Source organism: Ursus americanus, chromosome 33, assembly GCF_024610735.1.
Source record: "Ursus americanus isolate L20-20 chromosome 33, mUrsAme1.1.p, whole genome shotgun sequence".
NCBI classification, from domain to species: Eukaryota; Metazoa; Chordata; class Mammalia; order Carnivora; family Ursidae; genus Ursus; species Ursus americanus.
Genome location: NC_142159.1, coordinates 13101631 through 13121999, shown reverse-complemented (window position 1 = coordinate 13121999; position 20369 = coordinate 13101631). Strand labels below are relative to the sequence as shown.

The 20369-nt window shown below is 49.4% G+C and overlaps 1 long non-coding RNA gene across 1 annotated transcript; it reads left to right on the top strand.

Moving 5' to 3' along the window:
- The first annotated feature begins 1 nt into the window (after position 1).
- LOC123782278 (uncharacterized) lies at positions 2-4222 on the top strand. The gene is made up of 4 exons (XR_006776952.2): positions 2-82; positions 397-497; positions 1697-1815; positions 2116-4222. It is a non-coding gene; the product is annotated as an uncharacterized LOC123782278 (long non-coding RNA).
- The last annotated feature ends 16147 nt before the right edge of the window (positions 4223-20369 follow it).

The window sequence follows — 20369 nt, the reverse complement described above, 5'->3', positions numbered from 1 at the left end:
AGCCGCGAGCCAGGCAGGCGGCCGGCTCCCAGGGCCACCCCCGCTCGAAGACCGCTGGTGGCTCCTCAGTGCCTGCCCTGCGGTTTGTTCAGCCCGATCCCGGGCGCTGGGGCGCGGAGGACGGGGGGGTTCGGTAAATCCGTATATGGGGGGAGGGAAGGGAAGGAAAACTGCTTATTACCAAAAACCACAGTTAGGGATTCCAATATGGGACTTCCAAACAGGCCTAAGAGAACGTTCAGAGCCAGTTTAACAGCACAGCCTCGCACACCATGGGCGGTGTCTGAGCGTGTTCTGTGTACCAGATAGTAAGCCAAGCGCTTCCCACACATTATCTACTTTAATCCCTCTGAAAAGTTGGTGGGTCGGTCCTGTTATTCTGCACATTCTTCACAGGCGGAGTGGCAGCTCCAGAGCTAACGGACTCGTTCTGGGGAGAGCTGGTGCCTCCGACAGGCTTGGTGTGTTACCAGGCACCCTAACAGCAGTCGTTCCAAGTAAGGGAACCAGCCACACCACAGAATAGTCTACATTAAAAAGGATATTGCCCGGGGATATGTAATGACTCGGGGATGTTTGCAACATACTCCGTAGCAGGAAAGCAAGTAGCAAAATATGGCCCCATTAAAAAAAATATCTGTATGTCCATAGGCATGGATAACAGGTCGAGGATATTCACCAATATGTTCATTGTTAATTTTTGGGTGGTGAGGAGATCTGTATCATATATATATGATATATGATATATATATATTATGTATATGTATTATGTATATATATCATATATGATATATATGATATATATATGATATATATGATATATATCATATATATAATGTATATGTATATGTATATATATTATGTATATGTATTATATATGATATATGATATATATATGTATATTATGATATATATGATATACATGATATATATGACGTATATATATGTATATGTATTATGTATATATATTATATATGATATATATATGATATATATATTATGTATATGTATATGTATATTATGTATATGTATTATATATGTATATATATGATATATATGATGTATATATATGATATATATGTATATATATGATATACATGTATATATATGATATATATGATATTTATTATGTATATGTATTATATATGTATATATGATACATATGATATATATGATATATATATGATATATATGATATATATGATGTATATATATGTATATGTATTATGTATATATATCATATATGATATATATGATATATATATGATATATATGATATATATTATATATGTATATATATTATGTATATGTATTATATATGATATATATGATATATATGATATATATTATGTATATGTATTATGTATATATTATATATGATATATGATATATATGATATATATATTATGTATATGTATATGTATATATTATGTATATGTATTATATATGATATATATGATATATATGATATATATATTATGTATATGTATTATGTATATATATTATATATATGTATCATGATATATGATATATATATGATATATATCATATATATATTTAAATTTCTTCTTTCTGCTCAAGTTTAGTTTCTGTTTTTCAATAATTTATATGTATTGCTATTCCAACAAGATTTTAAAAGCAATCATTTGCTCTCCTTTATTAAATGTTATTTTTTCTCTTTCCACCACTCCCCAAGGAAGTATGGCCTCCTCTTTACAGACAAGGATACTGCCGTGCTGTGGCCCAGAGAGCTGATGCAAGTGCTGGATTCCGGGTTCAGGCCCAGGCCCGACTCCACCGCCACCGCGCCTCTGGGTAACTGCTTGGTCCACTCTCAGGGTATCAGTGACAGAGGGGGTGACCGTTGGTCAGCTGTGACCATGTCCATGAACTAGGAGTAGACACAGAGCAGAGAGAATCCTGGGCTCATCTCTGTGGCAGATACTGGCCCTCAACTTGTAGCCCAGCAGTTCTTGGTGGAGAGAATGCGTTTTCATAGAACTTGGTGGATCTAAAAGTTGCCTTGAATTTGGTCCTGGGTGAAAACATTCAGAAATTTCTGGATGGTTCTGAGATTTGCATCATGACTTTGGCTCGGTCGGTACTTCTTAACAGGGGCTCACGGGGACCATATTTGGACCTCAAAGGCAAGGAAGACGGAAGGACCCCTACGCATCTTTGAATGTCCTTTTGAGTCAGCAACTGTGTCTTCATCCAACCAACTGCCGCTCTTTCAGGCCCAGAATCGCACTGAACTGGGAGCAGCTTGGCAGTGGGGACAGGGCAGTGGGGAAATGTCTTCATCTGCCACCTGTTCCACCCACTTGGCTTGTCTGAATCTGGCACCTGTTCTTTTTGACAAAATCTGCCACATGCTTGTTCTTCCCTGTTCCCTCGTCCCCCACCCCCACCCTCTAATCTCAGGTTAGGAAATCACGTGTCTGGATGCCTTGCTGTATCAACATGAAAGGACATTTTGAGACCACAAAGGTCAGGCTAGTTGCATCTCTCCAAACCTTCAAAGAAGTCATGTTGGTTGCGGGCCAGAAAATCTCAGCCAGCGAGCACAACCTAGCCTCTCCACAGGTCCTCAATGTGCTGCTTCGACTTCCTGCCACTCTCTCGAATATTGATAATGAGGCCGTTCTGGAATAAAACGAGTGCATTTCTATTGAGCTCTCTTTATTGAAAACAGCATTCAATTAATATTTATTTGAATCCTTATTATGCAGCAGTTACTACAGTTTACATATATTTTAGTATTTGATCCTCACCACGACCCCATGAGGCCGGTGTTAGTATCCTTTTTAACAGACGAAACTCTGGGAGATTCCATTGCTTACCCAAGGTCACACAGTTAATTAGTGACAGGGCTGGAATTTGGACCTTGGTCTGGCTGTCCTCAAAGCCTGTGGGTTTGAACTTCTGCTGTACCTCCTCCAGACGGTTAAGGGCAGACAAAAATAAAATCTCCCAAGCTTCATCAGTTCCTGATTTGCAAAGATCACAGCATTAAACTCTCATGAGCGCTGGGATGTCGGCTTCCTCCTTGGATTACAGTATCAGGTAGAAGCAGTGGTGGGAAGGTGGAAGTTGGAAAATGTTAAACAACTGGGTCTTGGTGGGTGGGAGGAAGCCCTGCTTGGTAGCATTTTGTGGAAGTGTTGTGAATACCTCCATCACAGTCCATTTCAGTGTGAGGTCACTGAACACAGAGTTGTGAAGCAATGCACCCAATTAGTTCTTCTGGGCCTAGGCAAGCCTTCTTTTCCACAGGGTGGAAGAACTATTACTGAGCTTCTCCATGTTTAGAACAAAGCACATCCCAAACCCTCGTGGCATATAGGGCTTACGGTCCACAGCATGAGGCTCAAGAGCTCTTACACAAAGTCAAGGTTTAGGACATGGCCTCTCCCTCCCCTTTGAACCTCCCCTCCAGTTCCCCAGGCTCCGGCCTCACACAGTCCTGCTGGTTTTTCTCTCTCTCTCCTTTCCTCCTTCTCTCCCTCTCCCTCTCTCTCTTCCTCTCTCCCTCTTTCTCTCCCCCTTCCTCCCTCTCCCTCCTCCTCCCTTCCTCACCCTCTCTCTCCTCCTCCCTCCCTCTCCTTCCTCCCTCTCTCTCCCCCTTTCTCTTTTTCTCTCTCTCTCTTCCCTCTCTCCCTCCCGCCCTCTCTCTCGGCTTTTCCCTTCCCAAGTTTTTCTGCCCCCTAGTGTTCTAGCCAACCCCTTTTCCTGCTTCCAGTCTCTGCTCCTATGTCACTTTCTCAGGGTGGTTTCCTCACCTCCTGACTTTGATTTGCTCCCAATCCCCATATATGTCTCCTTTGTAGTACTTAATCACCATTCCATAGAAATCATCCTTGTGCCTTTAATCTCTCTCTTCCCGAAGCCTAATCCTCAGAGCCTGGCACATGACAGGTAAGAGCAACAGACCTTCAACATCTGAGGGTCGAACAATTCTGTAAGCCCCAGACAACTCAGCCTCACTCCTGGCTCTTAGCCGGCACTTGGTAGCCACTGTTTACTAAGCTGAACTTGACATTGACTCATACTTAAAAGACCTCAGTATCTCTTCTGAAAGTATGACTTCACAGTCATGCCTCCCTCTATAGGTGAGATTTTATAATCACGCCTCTTCCACTGACTCTGAGAACAACCTGTATAAAACCACATTGTACGAGGATTCACAGCCTCTCCCTCTCCTGTCTGGGTCAGCAAGGGGTCCAGCAAGACTGGATCAATAAAGGCTGGAAAAGGCAGGAGAGGAGGAAAAAGTTAAGAACCAACTGGGGCTTAGACATTTGGAGAAGAAAGGAGCAAGTTTAGGGGCCAGCTGCTGCGAATATGAGATGTACAAAAGGAGAGGTTGAGAAAATGGATTTTGGAACTTCTTGCTCTGTGTTAGGACTGGAATCCCTTGTGGTATTGCCCCCCCCCCCCCAGGAGAATAAAGATATTAAATGTCTTTAAACTATTGGGGTTTTTTTGTTAGCTTGTTTTAAAGTAATCTCCACCCCCCAACGTGGGGCTCGAACTGGGGACCTGAGATCAAGAGTTCCATGCTCTTCCATACCGAGCCAGACAGGCGCCCCCTATTGTTTTGAGTGTTGTTTTTCTTGTTGTTGTTTTATTGCAATGCTGAATGGAGGCCGGCTCCAACACCAGAAGGCCCATTTTTATATGGCGTAGTTAAGACTTCTATCAGTGCAAGGACAGAAACCCCACACCCGCAAAACAGCAATTCTACAAGCTCACCAGTCCGGGAAATTCAAGGTTGAGCGTGGCTATGGGACGGCTCTAGCAAAAAAGATTCTGATTGGCCTGGCTTGGATCACATGCCACTCCCTGAACCAATCAGTGCGGCCAGGGAGGATGGGATACTCTAGTTGGCCAGCCTGGGTAATATGTCCGCCCCTGAGCACCCTGATTGACAGCTCCTCCTACCAATTCCGCAGAGGAAGGGTGGTTCTCCGAAAGCGGATGCTGCAGAGGCAAACAGCATGGTCTACTACGGCGGGTTACATGTGAGGAGACCTTAGGGATCACCCATGCCAACTTCCTACCCTGAGAGTCTCTCCTCTCCAACATCCTGGAACGATGGGCATCCGGGTGCTGCTTGGGATCTTCCACTGATGAGCTCTCACCATCCTTTGGAGCTGCGAATGTTATTTCTGAACCGTATCAGTTAGGAACATCTCCCTTCAATTGACCTACTTCCTTGTAACGTCCCCCAAATATCCAGCTCTTCATTCTGGGGCCTCACAGAATAATACAAAACACTCCTCTCCATGTCCACCTTCCAGAGGTTAAGTTTTCTGGATTCTTCTTACCAGGTGGTGTAGGGACGACCACCACTTTCCTGTGGATAAAAGACCAGCCTGGCAACCAGGAGGCCTGAACTCCAGGCCTCACTCTGTGTTTAATGTAGAGTAGCGGCCACCCTGGGAGTAACTGTACACTGTTCCCATTTTACAGATGAGGATACTGTAGCTCCCCAAATTCATATGTTGAAACCCTAACCCCTCAAACGATAGGATTCTGAGGTGGAGCCTTTGGGAGGCGATAAGGTCATGAGGGTGGGGTCCACATGAATGGGATTAGTGCCTTTGTAAGAGGAGACATAGATTATTTTTTCTCTGACATGGGATCGAAGACATCGGCCATCTCTAAACCAGAAGAGTGCTCTCAGTAGGAACAGAATTGGCTGACACCTTGATCTTGGCCTTCCCAGCTTCCAGAACTGTGAGAAATAAATGTTTAAGCCAGCCAGTCTACACTATTCTATTACAGCAGCCCCAACGAAGACGGATACTGAAGTAAAGGGAGGTTAAGAGACATGCCCAAGGTCACACAACCGAAAGTGGGGAAGGTGGAATTTGCATCCAGGACCACATGTTCCAAAGCTTCTGTTCCGTTCCATCCACTTTATGGCCTCGAGCAAGTTATCTCATTTCTCTGTGCCCCAGTTGCCTCCTTCACAATTTGGGAACCTTAGTGGGTATTAGAATCACCACAGATCGCTGGGCTCATCCCCAGTGTCCCTGGATCCAGTGTTTCTAGGATGGGATCTGAGGGTCTGCATTTTAACAACTTCCCAGGTGCTGCCGGTCTGGGTCCCACACTTTGAGAACCACTGTAGTAATGGATTCCAGGTCAAACATACCATGATGGGGGCTGGGGGGAGGGAGATTTTACCTTTCCATTTAGCTTGAGCTTAGGTCCCCATTAAATAGTGTGTGTGTGTGTGTGTGTGTGTGTGTGTGTGTGTGTGTGAGAGAGAGAGAGAGAGAAAGAGAGACAGAGAGAGAGCTTATGAGCCTGTGTGCAAGTGAGTAGGGAGCAAAAATTATGCTTCACAGTAAAGTTAATTCAAGGAATTTTCTAGAAATAGGTAAAATAAGTGGGGATAATGAAGAGTAGATGCCCAGTCAGAGTTGAAAGGAAGCAGGAGGAACAGGCTCAGAGTCCTACAGGTTTTGTAATTATAATAATTCCCCTTATTGAACACCTACTATGTGCTAACTGCTTTCTATGCTTTAGCTCATCCAATTCTTACAGCCAGTCTTAAGGTAAGTATCACTACGGGAGCTTTGCCAATGAGAAACTGAGGTTCAGACAGGGTAAGAAAGGGGGCTGTTGGGAATGTAATCGGAGGAAAGGTTGACAGCGTCTCAAGAAGTTCAGCCTTGACTTAGCACACGACTCAGCAATTCCACTGCTAGGCGTAGCCCCGAGAGAAGGGAAGACATGTCTGCTTAAAACCTGTACACGAATGTTCATAACAGCATTATTCATTAGAGCCCCAAAGAGGAAGTAACCCCACTGTCCATCAACTAGTGAGAGGATAAACAAAGTGCGGTAGTTGTATGCAATGGGCCACCGTGGAGCCGTAAGAGGCAGGAAGGACTGATGTGTGCTAACTCGTGAGTAAACCTCGAAAGCATGAGAAGCCAGACACAAAAGGCCACATTTTGTATCATTCCACTTCTATGAAATGTCCAGAATGGGCAGATCTACAGGGACAGGAGAGTCAAGTCACAGTTGCCAGGGGCTGGGGGAAGAGGGGAAGCTTGGGGGAGCGACTGTTCCTATGGGGTTTCCTTTCCTGGTGATGAAAATGTTCTGGGATTAAATGGTGGTGATGGTGGCATGACTTTATGACTGTATTAAACATTGTGCACTTCAAAAGGGTGAATTCTCTGGTAGGTGAATTATAGCTGGATTAAAGAGAGGGGGTTGCTAAGGGCACAGACGGAGGGGTGGAGCTGGGATTTGAACCTAGGGGCATATGGCAGCCTGGAAAGAGCCTATGATTAGGGGCCTTGGCACAACCGTTCACCTTGGGCAAGCCCCCTCCTTCTTCCCCTCGGGCCCCAGCCGGCCCTGTTGCTCCCTCGGGCCCTGATGGGAGGAGGACGCGGGGGAGGTGCTGCCACCGGAGAGGGGGAGGGTGGGAGGTGGGCAGGAGCAGGGCGGCGCTCGCCCAGAACCCTTTCTCCCTTTCCCGTAAGAACAGCCGGGCTCTTTCCAAACCTGCCTCCGTCTGCTCCTTCCAGGCCTGGGAAGGCCCCCGGGCGCTCGACAGCGGTTCCCAGGTGTGCTGACCGCCGGGCGTGCAGGGACGGACGGGCACCTGCCGGGACCCGGCCCAGCGCCCCAGGCCCGCCCGCTGCTTCTGGGAAAGCGGGGGCGGCCAGGAGCCGCGCACCTTTGCGCCCCAGCCTCTGCTCCCGCCTGACTCTAACGTCTCAGTGGGGTCTCCGTTCCTGTCGCCTGTCCCTGCGGGCCTGCCACGTGCTGCATCCTGGGGGGGGGGGGTCTCCTGCCTTCCTCCCTTTCCTCCTTTGGGTCTTTCTCTTATCTGTTTCTTTTTAATAATGAATTTTTGATGACACAAGCAATAGATGAATACACTTTCCTCTTCACACGTTAAAAGAGCACCGATCCACCATTCTCCCATCTACTGCCAATCACACCCAAACCGTAGGTCCCTGCTGTTATCAGTTGGGGGGGGGGGATTTTCCAGTGTTTTTCTATGGACGCATTGGAAACAGATGATACTCTGCGTCTGTTTGTGTGGTTTTTGATAAATTGTTTCATACTCTATCATCCTGCAACTTGCTTCTGGCATTTTTCACTCCACGAAACTCTATGGAGAACTTTCCACATTGTACACATCGTACATGGAGACCTTTTTTTTTTTTTTTCACTGTTCAGACTATTCTACAGGTCAGATGTGTCATATTTGATTTAACCCTTTTCCAGTTGACAGATATTTAGAATGTTTTTTTAATTTTTCAAGATGACAAAACGCCTCAGTGATCACCTCTGCATATCACCCAGTCTACACTCAGGTGGGTTTCTCTGGGGTCCATAATACTGAGGTGTGGGTCTGCTGGGTCCTAGAATGCATTTAAAAATTTAACGGGTATCACAAATTGCTCCTCACAGTGGCTAAACCAGTCTAACTCCTACCAGTAACATATATGAGCATATCCTTTTCCCAACATCCTTACCAACCTTCCATCCCATCAAACTTGAAATTTGTTGCCAAATGGTGTTTTCTCACTGTTGTGCTAATTTGCATTTCTGTGGGAGTTTCCTGAAAGTTCCAGGTTGCTGGTGTGTGGAAAGAACTTAGGAATTGGGGGAAAGTGGTCTGAACACCAGACACACCCTGTCACCACCTGCTGTGTGACCTTGGGCATATCTAGTCACTTCTCTGGTCCTGGGCACACTCATATATGTGATCTCTCTGCAGCCCACAGTCCTCTCTGCCTGAGAATCTTGGTCGTCAACTTCCTCTTGGCTTCTCTGCGTCCTGAGATTTAAGTTTTCTTAGCCCCCAGGGAATCTCTTCTGTCCCTTCCACCACCACCCCTCCCCCGCTGGGACTCTGACATGCTTGGGTAAGGCACTGTTTCCAGAAGCTCCCCCCTGGAATGCACACATGTTCCCATCAGTGAACAAATCGTCAGCTTGCCCTTTGCCCACTGAATAGCGTTTGGGAGGGGACATTCTGACCAGCTCTCAGCAGGCGACAGGGGCAGGAGGACACCAGGTGGAAAGGGCTTTATTGATGTATTTTTTTCCTTTGTAAAACTTGGCTTTAGAAAAGTGAAACCTGCTGTGCAGAAAATTTAAAAAATTATAAAGAAAATAAAAATAAAACCTAATCCTACTCCCTGGAGAGACTCATTGGCACCATCCGTGTGTCTGTCTTTGATAGATGTGCACATGGGTAGTATTTTATATGCATTTTTGTACTAATTTTTCATTTAGCAGGATATAATGAGCATGTCATTTAAAACATTTTTTTTTAACCTTGATTTTTTTTTTTTTTAATGACTGCTTTTGAAAAGCTGTACCAGTTTGGGTTCCCATGAGGTGTGGATGGGTCAGCTTTGGCAGGAGCAGAGTGACCCTCACCCATCTGGACACACGCCCTGGTCTTTAAGAGACAAAGACCTCTGCTGGGAGGGAGCATGGTCAGAGCGTCCCTGGCATCTCCATCACTTTCAAAGCCTGTCCCCCACGGGAAAGCGGTCCTAGATAATCAACTGCATTTCCTAAGAGTGAACCCCAGGGGGCACCACACACCAAAGAAAAGTGATCGAAACCCAGCAGTTGCATTGAATGCATATTTTCCCAGCTACTCCAAGGCAGAAAGAAGACCATCCTTCTTGGGCTCCTTGACCTCCTCCTTACCTGACTTCTTGCATCCTCTTGGTGGGGCGAGGTGTGTGTGTGTGTGTGTAATTCTCAGATGTGCCCATAGGAAACTCTGGGAGTTAGAGTCATCAAGGACTATACAACATCATGGTAAGAGCCCTGGATTGCAGTTTCCCTCCTGTGTGTCTTTGGGCCAATTACATCACTCTTCTGGGCCTCAGTGTTTCTATCTGTCAAACGGGGGTGACAATTCCCTGCCCCGCTCCTTTTTTTTTTACCTTGTGTGTGTGCGTTTGTGTAACTTATGCAAAAGTACTTTGAAAACCAAGAAAGCCTAAGGACTCTGCCTACAGTGTGGAGACCTAGCGTAGAGGGTAAGGATGCATGTAGCAAGGCTGGGTGGGTGGCTGCCATGTCAGTCCAGAGGAGGTAGTGGTGGTGGCCGCTGGGGAGGTGAGGAGCAGTAGTTGGACAGAGGTCAGAGGATTGGGCCTTGATCCCTTTCTCGGGGAACCTGAAGTTCACACTGGCCAGTAGTTTGGACTAGTTCGGACACAAAGACATACCTGACATACACACAGACATACCACACCCCTGACAGACATCAGTAATTCATCTGGGCGCTCAGAATCCTCAGCAGAGGTCGAGGCAGCCACTACCCACCGGGTGGAGGTGATGGAAAGATGAAAGACCTCCATCATCCTTGGACTTGACAGGAGGCCCAAGAAGGCAGTTAAAACTACGGGCTTTTGAGTCAGAGAGACCTGGGCTGGAAAGCTAGTCTTCCTACAAACTAATTTGAGACCTCAGAAAAAATAATGTGTCCTTCCTGCTTCAGTCTCCTCTGACAGATGGGGGTTAATCATAGTTCGTATCTTATAAGGTCACTGGGGAGATTAAATGAGATAATCCAGGACAATTACTTAGCACAGTGCCTGGGACACGGTAAGCTCTTAAAAAAAAAAAAAAAAAGCAGCAGCAGCAACAGTAATAGCTGCTGAGCTGTGTTATTCCTGCTCGAACATTCCAGAATGTATTTATCTCCCTTGCTGTTTCTCAGGTCTAGGACAAAGATCCTGTAATGCAGGGGCTGTCCAGCAGGAGGCACTGTTGACATTTACATCTCTATTGCCCACAGAGCTTCAGGAAGTGGGGAGCAAATTTGCCCAGAGTAATGACCTCAGATGATTGTCCTGGCAGCTGCCTAGACCCTTTTTTCCTGGTACAATAAACCGAGCTCCTGGCTTCCCCCAGACTTTCACTGGGCCTGATTCCATCTTCTCAGACACTGTTGCTGGCCTCCTCCTACAAACTCAAGCGAAGCCACTGAACCCGGCATTCCAGGCCCCCGGCCTCCCACTGTCCAGCCTCCCAGCTGCTACAGATTTCCCCAAAGTGACCGGGCGTGTGTCTTTTGGACACTTGGCATGCTGTGTCCATTTGGGATTTGGGTGCCACAACCACTCTTCCCCCCCAGCTCTGTAAAGCCCTTGTCCCAATTCCCCGGCTTCAGAACAGGAAAGAGACCGGGGGTGTGTTCTGCTAGGCCCACTGTGCAGATGGAACAAAAGGAAAACACACGCTCCGTAACACACGGCAGCTCGGGTCACGGGCGAGCTGAAGGGGAAACCAGAGCCTGGGTGTCCCCAGCCTCAGGCACGGGTGAGTCACTCGCCACCCAGACCACACTCATCGTCAGACTCAGGCATTCGTTTGGCATGCGGCGAGCACCTGTGGTTTGCCAGCCCCCGCGCCGGGCCTCTGGAGGGCGAGGCTGCGCTGAGATGCGTGCTAACAGTGCCGAGCCAAGGTGCCGTAATGGAAGGAGGGGTGCTGGTCAGGGGGCTCAGTTCTGGATGCCTGTGGTAACCCTCGAAACCACAGCCTCACTGAAGCGGGTGCCTTTTTTAAAGGGTCCATCTTGGGTCCATCTTTCCCCTTGTCCAGCGTCCAACCGGACTCCTCCTCAGCCTCCACCTCCCTTTCTTGGCTAAATATCACCTCTTCCCTGCCTCCCTTGCACCCCGTAGACACACACACACACACACACACACACACACACACACACACACACACTGCTGTTCAGAATGAGATGGTGTCATGGGAAGGCCCTGGGTGAGGGCCGGTCAGCTGGGAAGCAGCCTCTGAACAACCTCCTTTCCTTCCCCACCCCGGCTGCACCCCCTTCCTAAGGACTCCCCCCCCTCCACTTTGCGCCCCTTCTTGGTCTGGCATCAGAGGCCTAGAGAACATCTGTCCCCAGCCTTTGTCACTTTCCACTCCCAAGCCCAGTTTTGTACACAGGCGATGCCAGGACTTATCGCTTGATAAACCATGGCCTGCCTTGGCCACCCTCCCTCCGTCCTGGGTGAGAAATCTGCGATCTTTGGCGTGTATTTGTTCCACAGAGAGCTACCAGTAGGTCATCAGCTGTCACTGTGAACAAACAAGAAAGGAAAACAAAAATCAGGCTGCTTCTTGGGTGCCCCAAGCCACAATGACACATGCGGTAGTTTTCAGGGAAGGCAGCGTGGGGGGAGCCCGCATACCGGCCTGGGAACGGCACATGGCCAGTAGAGGTGGGTGGATGGTGGTTATTACACAGGTTGATAAAAATAACCTCTTCTTTTTTTTTCTGCACAAAAAACCAATACACAGTAGCTGTACAAAATTAGGAACTGGACATTTTAGATAGAACAAAAAACAGCAAATGTGTCCCTGTCACCCCACCACCTAGAAACAGCCCACAGACACACACCTTTCTCTTATCTTTTATAGAATGCGTCCATCCTGTGTGTATCTAACATATATAAATGTATCTAAATACGTGTATATATACGTATATGTATTTAGAACCTGTTTTTTATTGAATAATATATTCTGAGTAAAAACAGCTAGCGTTTATAGAGACTGAATGTCAGGCCCAGCGCTCAGCCCTTCGCGTGCAGGAGCTCATTCAGTCAACCCCCTGAGGTAGATGCTTGCTGTCCCCATTTTACAGACGGGAAAGCCAAAGAGTCAAGGGCGATCTCTCACCTAAGGGGCAGCGAGACACAGAGGGGAGCCCCGGCCCGGGAGGCGGCAGCCCAGAATCCAGCCCGGCCTCTCCCTGGTACAGGGAATCAGTTTTCTTATCTGAGGCATCAGGGGGCTGGACCAGAACGACCTTCTGCACTGGGGCGGGGGCGGCAGACCCCCTCCCCACCTACAGAGCCTCCTCCTCCGGGACCTTGCTCCGTCCACCTTCTGGACGGACAGGAATCACTTCACAGGCAGTGGGGAGTTAGGAGCCCTCTTGTTATAGATAAAGCAGCTAAGGCTCAGAGAGGTCCAGTGACTTGGCCAAGGCCACCCAGCCTGTAAGAAGGCAGGTCTGGTTTGGGTCTGCATCGTGTCCCCAGAGCCCTGAGCTCAGGGCCTGAGACATAACAGGTGCTCGGTAAGTAGGTCTGTCCGGCTGACCCCAAAGCCCTCTCCCTCTGCCATTGCTCTGTGATGTCCTCGTTAGCCCCCTCCCTGGGCAGCATGGTCCTGGGGCTGGGCAGGCTCCAGGGTAGTTTGGGGCTTGCTCGGGTTCTGCCCGGGCAAGGGTCCCTGGGGTGGGTACTCTTTGCTGAGTTTCGGTTCCAGGTCCCTGCACGCTAGCCGGGCCCTGCCCTGTCAGCTGAGAGGGAGGGAGGGAGGGATCTAGACCGCTCCCCTGGGCTGGGGTGGAGGAGCCTGGCCGGCGCCTGTGCTCAAAAGGCCTCTCCCACCCCTTGCCACTCCTGGCTCAGGCTTCTGGTGGGGCCCCGAGATCTCTGGTCCTACCTCCATCCTGAGGCGGGTTCTCATTCCTGGGGCTCCCTCCCTCGGCAACAGGCACCTGATTCCTGCACCTCTGCTGGGGAAGTGGTTGAGGGTGAGAGAACTGAGCCTCAGGGCTGAGGTCAGGCTTCCCTGGGTGGGAAAGAACACAGAGCCTTACACTTTCTGTTCTTTTTGGAAGGTGTGTTGTCCTTGCCCCAGAGAAAGGAGGTGGAGACCCTGGAGTCTTAATGCTAACCCTCCCTTTCTTGAGCAGAAAAGGATCTGACCCCAGCAGGAAGCCCAAAGCTGACTCAGGAGATGGTTCTGGACCTGGGAGGGGAGGAGGGGAAGGATGAAGGGCTAGAAGCCAGGGCAGAGAGCCAACAGCTGGCTTTGACAAGGCACCGCATGGTTTGGAGGGTGCCAAGTGTTCCCGGGGTGTGGCATTTTCACCTCCACCCTCCTCCCTGCCCATCTGGGCTCCACCTCTCCTAAAGAGCTGGCTCACCACCCCCTTCCTCCAGGAAGCCTTCCCGGATTGATTCTCTCCTGCATCGCCTGGCATCACTTTGCATGCTCTGGGAGGGAAGGAGGGGAGACTGAGACCCAGCTTGGTGTAAACTCACAGTCCAGTCATGAGCCTCCACATCACAGAAGTGAGCATGCACATTGCAGGAGGCCCCGCCTGTCTTCCATCTCATGCTCAGATGGTCCGTCCCTCTTTGGAAATGGCTGTCAGCGGGAATTTGCAGATGAAACGCACACCCACCCACACACGTATCACTCGATCATCCCATCTTGTTTTTTGCCGGGAACAGATGTTTTCAAAATGAAGTCTAGTGGATGCTTATTGATGTTAACCCACCTGACTCTCCCACTGGAACAAGGGAGTCCTGTGGTCAAATAGATTCGGGACTGTGGGATTATGGGGTGCCAATTTCTGTTCGGCAAACCTTCTCAGATCTTTAATATTCCGTGCACATTGTGAATCTCTGAGCACCCACGGTTTCCCAAATTTTCTTGACCTCACAACTTTTTTTTACGGTGGAGCATCTCATGGGCCTAGACTGCTACTGAGTACCCTTTGAGAAATGCTGGGACACAGAATATTCTAGAAAGGGCTGACCCAGCTTAACAATAACTTATAACAATAGCTTAACAATAACTTATAACAACAGTACAACGTACTCCCATGGACTGAGGGCTAACTTTATGTGCTAAGCCTTTCCATGCTAGATGTCAGCAAATTCTCAAAACAATAGGTGAGATGATTCTGGAAAGAAGGATATCTAAGTCATTTGGTGGGTTAGTTGATGAGAACGTCCCAAGCCATGGATCTTACATTACCTGGAGTGATGTTCAAAATATTTATCAGCCCACACGGCACAGGCATTGACCAATATGCAGGCATACCTCACTTTATAGCACTTTGCTTTGTTGTACTTCGTAGATTCCTCATTTTTAAAATTTTATTTATGTATTTGGTTTTTTTACAAATTGAAGGGTTGTGGCAACCCTGCATCAAGCAGGTCTATTTATCCTTGCTAGTTTCCTGACAGCTTTTGCTCACTTCGTGCCCCTGTGTCACATTTTGGTAATTCTCACAATATTTCAAGCTTTTTCATTATTATTATATTTGTTATGGGGAACTGGGATCAGTCATTACAACTCGCTGAAGATAGATGATGGGTAACATTGTTTAGCAATAGGATATTTTTTAAAGACATGCGCATCGTTGTTAGAGATACAATGCTATTGCACCCTTAACAGACGACGGCATAGTCTATATGCTCTTAGGAAACCCCCACATTCACCGGACTTGCTTTATTGCAGTGGTTGGAACAGGACCTGCAGTGTCCCCGAGGTGTGCCTGTGTTAGAGGTCAAGATGGAGTGAAAAACCCCGGTGAGCTGAGCTTGAGTCCTTTACCCGCTGAACTGTGGGGAGACCTGGAAGACTGGAGGGTAGGAGACAGGATCTCTCGGGTGTTGAGGGGGGTGGCGAGAGGCTTTGGGGGGGCTTAGGACAGCAGCTGCTTGCCAACCAGATTGGAAGTGTCCCGCTATTTTGACGGCGTTGTGGATTCACTCGCGCTGAGTGTAGGCCGACTGGACCGCAGTGAACACCCTTCCCGTCTGCGGGGAGAAAGCAGAACGCTGGCCACTGTCCGGGATCACATTTTGGTTTTATTGGCAAATTGAGAAACAGCTTAAGGTAAAGATCGGAATTTTGAAATCGGGCAGTTCTGAGTGTGAATCCCGACTCAGCCTCTAACTTGCTGCATATCTTCGGCCAAGCCTTTTGCTCTCTCAAAATCTCAATGTCCTCATCTGTGAAATGGGGATAACCATACAGTTCACCTCATAGGGTTGTTATGAGGATCACGTGAGAAAATGCGTGTCAGGCACAGCCCCTGGCCTATGGTAAGCGCCCCACAAATGGGAGCCTTCATCAATAAGAGCAGTGGTGTTTATCACCAACAAAACTATGGGCTCTTTCAGCCTTCTTTGGAAGAAGACAAAACAGGTTTGGGACTTTCTGTGCACAAAATCCAGCTTTTTTCTGGACAATGTCAGGCATTAATTAGGACAGTAAAAGTGGGAACATATCATGAGAAATAGAAACGTGAGCAGCTTCAAGTTGCCAAAATCAGGTTTCTGCAACTTGCCACCCTGTGCAGGTGTCTCAGGACTCGCCCCGGGATATCCCGGCGGAAGTACATTCAGCCAATCAGAATTTAGCAACGCCCTCTTCCTGGACAGGACATCCAATTAAAGTCAGTGAAGCCCCGATCTCTACTTACCAACCAATCAGAACTCGATAATTACCTAATCCCTAGCTGCTCTTCAGTCAGAATTTGGCGGTATCCTGATCCTCAGCTGTTACCCAGTGAGGACTCAGCGACGTCTTGATCCCGTGCGGATTGCTCGGCGAGAACCTGGATCTGTCTCAGGCAGGCCGGTCACGCTACGGAGCTGCGGGTTTGAGCTCCACCGGAGCTGAGTTATTATGGTGACCTAAGAGAGCGCTTTAAAAGACTTATAGATCGCATAAAACGGTAAATCGTAATCAAATTGAAAATAAAATTAAGATTAACATTATTTATGTTGTTTATAACAAATATGATTTGTTTTATTATGTTGTTAACAAAAACTATTCTGAAAGGTCTATGCTTGCTGTGAAGTGTCTGGAAAGGCCAGGCACAGAAGAGTAAATTGGAAACAGATGATTTCAAATGACAAAAGCAGGCAGTGCTCGTCACGGGTGACTTTCACCGAGGCTCTCGCCAGCCAGGAACTGCCTCTGTCGCATGGGTGGCTTTGACCAGTACCTCCTTGGCCACTGGTGAATGAGCTGGCTGCCCACTGCCCACCAGCCAGTCCAGGGGAGGCCTGCGGCTCCTGTCCAGAACACTGCCTCAGAGCCGGTCACCTGGAAGTGGGGGCTGGGCTGCCAGAGTTGCCCCCCACTGGCCAGAGCAAAGGGTTGGGGTGACTCCCAGGGGAGTGGTACGCACAGCATGCTCCTGGCTAATGGACCCAGCGTGCTTATTGCTGCCCAGATGAGGCCAGAGAATGAGGGCGACTGAATCCTTGGCTTAAACGCCAGCCTCTCAACGGTCTGGGGGTCCTTACAGCCTGGAGGCCAGTTTCTTGGCCCACCCCACAAAGAGGTGGATTCACTACTATGGCAAGAAGGAGTTGGTTCAATTCTCTGGAGGGTTCAGACCTTGGGATGGAAGCCCTGGGGAGCCCCCGGGTTTCTTCTGTGGGGCTAAGACAAGAAGCAGCGCCTGCCCATCTCAGTCGGCTTGAGTGTGGTCCTCCCGCAAGGGCAGAGGGGCGAGTGCTTGGGCAGTGAACGAGGGGCAACATGGGTGGCCGAGCCCCGGCTGTGCTCGCAAGGCTCCCTGGACAAGTCCTCTTCCGTCTTTGACCTGAGTCAGTGGAAGGTGCTGGAGGATGTGATTGCCAGTGTCCCTCAGCCTGCTGCTCAGCCCTGCCCTCACTGTCCAGTTCCTTCCTCTGTCCCTCCACCCAGTCTCTCCCTCAACCAGACACATGTCTGCCCTGACTCCGGAACACAGTATGTGGGAGTTCCGACTCCCATCTCAGCTCCATCTGCTTTTGCTAAGATGGGTGCAGCAGTCTCTCAGCTGTCTTCCCACATTCACCCTGCTGCTCCCCAATTTTTCTTCTTACAATAGCCAGAGGTGCCTTTAAAAATGACATCTCCTTATGTCATTACCCCCACCTCTCCCCAAAAACCCCTTCGAGGTCACACTGCCCTTAGGATAGAGACAGAATCCTTCCCGTGCCCCGCAGGACCGCACAGGATCTGGCCTCTGCCTACCTTGCCGGCTCCTTCTGTGCATGTTCTCCCCCCATCTCTGCAGCCACATCAATTCTCTTTGGGTCCCCTGCATTCTGTGTGTTCTTTCTCACCTCAGGACCTTTGCAGGAGCTGTGTCCTCTACCTGAAATGCCCTTTCCAGCCCTCATTCCGCCCCTTCACCTATTTAACTCCTGCTTATTCTTCATCTCTCAACCCAGATGGCACTTCCTCAAGGAAGCCCTCCCTGACCCACCCCCGGACTAGGCTCTCAGAGGGTGCCTCCCACCCCCCAGTGCACTCCTCACTGTTGGTGGGTGCACATTTACGTGATTATCCTTCTCCTTGGGGGCAAGGGCAGCTCCCCATGCCCGCCCCCCTCAAACCCCAGCACAACGTCTGGCTCTCAGACACTCTGTAAAGGTTTGCTGGAATTTATTTCATTTAGCACATACTTGTTCATGAAATGTTGGTCCGTATCACATGTTCTTGTTTGACCCTCCCTGTGACCTTGCGAAGTAAGTGGGGCTTGAAGTACCCTCGTCTTTCTACAGAGGAGGAAACTGAAGCTTTGAGGGGCAAGTTGCTTTGTCTAAGATCACTGAGCAAGGGAACGGCCAGGGTGTTGGACTCGAACCCAGCTCTCCCACCGACACGTCTCACCCCGACCTCTTCCTTCCGGGACCCCAACCCTTCCTTTACCATCTGCAGAAAGTTATGTTTGTATCATTTGCTCTTTCGCACCCACTGCTAAATCTTCCATCTGGCCTTCTGTGGTTCTGGAAATAAGGGTCACAGGCAAGGCTAGAGGTAGACAGGGCCTTGCAGGTGAGGGCCAGGTGCCTTGGTTACACAGGAGAGAACCGGGGGACAGAGTGCGCCCCCGCAAAGCATACTCATCACCTAGTGAGCAGAAGTACCCTGAGCACCAGCCGTGTGTTGCCCACGGTTCTCAGTGCTGAGGGAACAGCGGGGAACGAGACAGACTCAGTCCCTGATCTCCAGTTGCCAGCATTCTACCAGGGAAGATAATAAATACATCTGACAATTTCAGAATATGATATGTCTTATAAAGAAAAAGAAATTGAGGGAAAAGGGATAGAGAGTGATTGTCCATGGTTGGTCATAGAGGGCCTCTCTGAGGAGGTGACATTTGAACTGCAGCCTGGATGATGGGAAGGAGGGAGTCACAGGAAGTTCTTGGGGGGAGAACATTCCAGGAAGAGGAGACAGTGAATGCAGAAGGTCCAGACGACAGGCCCAAGTGCCTAGCGCACAGCGTGCAAGGGTGACGGTGGGAGCTGGAGCCGAAGGAGAGGGGAGCAGGGACCAATTACAGGGGATCTTGAGGTCGTGGTGAAAAAAGTGACTTTTAATCCTGATGTGATGGGAAGCCCCCTGGAAGTTCCGAGCGGGAGAGTCCTACAATACCGCTCTGTCCAGCACGTGCAGACGGACTGTGGCAGGGTGGACAGGACGACCAGTGAGAAGTGGCCGGTCATGTGGACCACGCTGCACGGCGCTGAGAGGCGATCAGATGGGGTAAATCTCAACAGCAGACCCACAGGAAGTGCTAACGAATAGGGTGTGGGGCATGAGGGATACAGAGGAAGCCAGGATGACTCCTGGGTTTTGGATCTGAGCGATATGTATTTATTTATTTATTTGGGGGGGGAAGCGCCAGTGCTCACGAGGTGGGGGGAAGAGCAGAGGGAGAGGGAGACAGAGCCTTAAGCAGGCTTCATGCCCACAGCGGAGCCCCACATGCGACTCCACCGTGGGGCTCGATCTCACAACCCTGAGATCATGACCTGAGCCAAAATCAAGACTCAGATGCTTCACCAACCAAGCCACTGAAGTGTCCCGGATTTGAGCAACTTTTAATGGCCTGGGGAGCCTGGGGGTGAGCAGGGATGGGGGGATGATGGTCAGAGTTAAGTATGGGGACATACTAAATTTGAGAAATCAATGAGACATCCCAGTGGTCCAATGGAGTGGGCAGGCGGATTTAGGAAGCCTGGGGTGGGGGTCATCAGTGTAGAAAGGTGACCAGGGAGGTCCCCTGCCTCCTGCCTCCCGTGCTCTTCCCGCCATCTGTGTCTCTGTCCCGCCCTTTCTCGCTGCCTCGGTGGCTCTCCTCTGGGAGCAGGCCGCACAGGCGGGCCTCCGGGGTGATGCAGAGCCCTGCCCTCCGCTTTCCCCGCCTGCCCTGGCCCTGTTCCCTCGGCAAACAGCCCCAGGCCTCCTAGGCCGCTGTATTTCAGAAAAGCGTTCCAGTTTGGCAAAGCAAATATAGCCGAGGAGAAAGGCAACACCTTGCAAAATAGCACCAGGCCCCCAAAGGAGATTTTCTTGGCCTTGCCTTTAACTTTCTCAGCTGGCCGCAAGCCAAGAATGTGTCCTGTATTTTCTTCCTTGGTCCCTCCCCACCGCCCACCCCATCCCTGCTGTCTGCAGTTCCCAGAGTGTTAATCTCCCATCGCAGGAGTGGGAGACCTCAGAAATGGCCCGGGGGTGCACAGCTGGCCTGGGCCATCCTCCTCCCTCCCACCAAGCCCTGGGCTTCTGGCGGAATG